The following is a 2,646-nucleotide window of genomic DNA, read 5'->3' as shown; positions in this document are numbered from 1 at the left end:
TCTCTCTCTCTCTCTCTCTCTCTCTCTCTCTGAGAAAAGTGGACATCTAAATGGATGGCAAGTTGGTCGGGCTGTATGGGAGAGGCAGATCCATTGATTTATTAAGGTGTGGGTTTTTAGCGAAAGAGACAGTCCTGGTTTGGCAGAAAGAGGACAGATTTTAATTAAGTGAAAGATTAACAAAATGTGGGAAACGGTATCAAGGGAGCAAAAATCGCATCACAACTGTCGGAATAAGGACACACAGACAGAAGAGAGAGAGAGAGAGAGAGAGAGAGAGACAGAGAGAGAGAGGGACAGAGAGATAGCATGACACAAACAGGCAGAGAGAGAAAATATATGTATGTGTGTGTGTGTGTGTGTGTGTGTGTGTGTGTGTGTGTGTGTGTGTGTGTGTGTCCGGAATTGAGATTATTTGTTTGCATTAGTAGAGAAATAGCAGGTGGATACGTTCTTGAAATGAGAAATACTCGTAAGTGGAATATCTCAGTCCCCATACCGGCCTGTGGGTACCAGAGAGTGCTACACATGACACATTCCTTATCATGAACTGATACATTGATTAAATAGCAATCTAGGGATTCCTCTTGCAGTGCAATTCTGCCTGTCATAGATACAGAGAGAGAGAGAGAGAGAGAGAGAGAGAGAGAGAGAGAGAGAGAGAGAGAGAGAGTTCGTATGTGCATGTAACGAGCATTTGTATGTGAGAGACTTAAAACTTAGGGCTCTTATTAAGGCTAAGTCCAAAAGCTGGGAGAGTCCTCTTTGAGATAGACAGAAGCTTTATCCAATCCATATGAACGAAACTAAAAGGGGAGTAGCATCTTTGAAGAGCTTAAAAAGAATACATTCAGTCGTTTTTAGGAAAGTATAGTGTTAAAAAAGTGAGATCGAGCGCGATAGAAAGAAGTATGGATGAGTTCTCAAAGGTGTGAGAATATTGTCTTCCTAGTAACTGTTCGTCTACATTCTCCCTATAGAAAGAAAAAAAAACGAATAGAACCTGGTGTTCAGAGTGGTTATTTTAGATGAAAAAGTTAACATCATAGTTGATCACTGTTGAGTTGCAAGTTTCCCTCTAAATCTTGGTCAAAGTTACAATAAATGCAATGGATCATATGGTATATAATTGTAACTAAAATGTTTGTAGGAGTTGCCTTGCCGTCTCCATCGACACATCTAGACCATACAACTCTAGATCTAGAGGCAGACTGCTTCGATTATGCTTGTCTGGGCCAGTAGAAAGACCTTCAGCAACATTTTGGAGAGAGCAACGGACGGGTCCGGAATGCAAGGATGTCGCTTCCTGAAAAAATGGACAATGGACAATGTCAGGGCCAACCCTGGCTGAAAGGGATACAACGTCCCAGCAGACAGACGGAAATACTCAATGAAAAAAATCCCCATACGGGAATCAAACTCACCTCTTTTGCCTACGACGGTGAAGTGCCCAACTACTACACCATAGATGCCGGTCCAGATTGGATGGCACGGACTCAAATACCCAAAGCATTGAATTCCCAGTTTATCTAAAGAAGGAGTGAGTTACATAAATATGGCCCAAGCCCTGAAACCTGTAAGACGTTTGCTTTAAGGTGAGCCGGGTCTTTTAATGAGATCTCTGAGAAAAGCCAAGCAAAGGGCGACACGGATTGACGCCAGGTGAAAATGTCGGGGGTTTAAATCATACGGTTAATCAAGGAGACACGCCGTGTACGCACGAAGGGCCCATCCCCTTTATTGCGCATGCCTCGCACATCTTGACCTCTGTCGTCTGCACTAGAATCGGAAGCGCAAGTTAATCGCTGAACAAACTGGTATTTTGCTAGGCGTGACGTGAAGACACTAGTAGGAAGAGGGTGAGGAGGAGGAGGGGGGGGTCCAAAGCATGGATCAAAGCACATTGCTTAGACCCGCAGTTTTTTACTCATTAAGCCTGGATTCAGGTTCACGATGGTAGATGCTTTAGTTACAAGTAAGTGGGTGGTTGGCGGGTGCTCTGGTGTGGTTTGCTTCTTCTTTCCTGTCAAACATCTATCGTCTTTATCTCCCCTCCTTCTATTTCGTGTTTGTTACTCTGTTGTAACACCTGTAATCTTCGGCACTTATATGACCTTATTGTGTTGCAAGTGCAGCAAAACACTTATGAAAACTAAAGTTAGAAGAAACTGAAAAATGTAAGTGAGGTACCGTATGCGCCTTGCAAAATTAGCCGGCATGTGTAGCTTCAAGAGGACCTCTTTGCAAATGGAAGGAGAGAGTTCGATTCCCGTCAAGGAAAATAGCGAAGTTATTCTGTCGAACGTATGTACCCCTGTCTCCTTGCGAAGTCGTATCGTGGATGGTTAGCGGGTGCTCTGGTGTGGTTTGCTCCTTCTTTCCTATCAAGCATCTATCGTCCTCATCTCTCTTCTTTCTTTTTTGTGTATGTTACTCTCTTGTAACACATAATCTGCAATGTGTGTGGGTGGTTGGCGGGTGCTCTGGTGTTGTTTGCTCCTTCTTTCCTATCAAGCATCCTATCAAGCATCAATCGTCCTTATCTCTCTTCTTTCTTTTTTGTGTATGTTACTCTCTTGTAATACATGATCTATTCTTCGGCACGTATATGACCTTATTGTGTTGCAAGTGTCGTAAAACTCTTAT

At 43.2% G+C, this 2,646-nt stretch overlaps 1 protein-coding gene across 3 annotated transcripts in view; it reads left to right on the top strand.

Annotated features, from left to right (window-relative positions):
- The window catches only part of LOC101851579, a 59,534-nt gene that overhangs the window by 43,046 nt on the left and 13,842 nt on the right, over positions 1–2,646 (top strand). The gene's annotated exons all lie outside the window — the stretch shown is intronic.

This window comes from Aplysia californica, unplaced genomic scaffold (genome assembly GCF_000002075.1).
Source record: "Aplysia californica isolate F4 #8 unplaced genomic scaffold, AplCal3.0 scaffold00176, whole genome shotgun sequence".
Taxonomy (NCBI): Eukaryota; Metazoa; Mollusca; class Gastropoda; order Aplysiida; family Aplysiidae; genus Aplysia; species Aplysia californica.
Note: the sequence above shows the minus strand (reverse complement) of the source record. Positions and strands in the feature narration are given on the sequence as shown.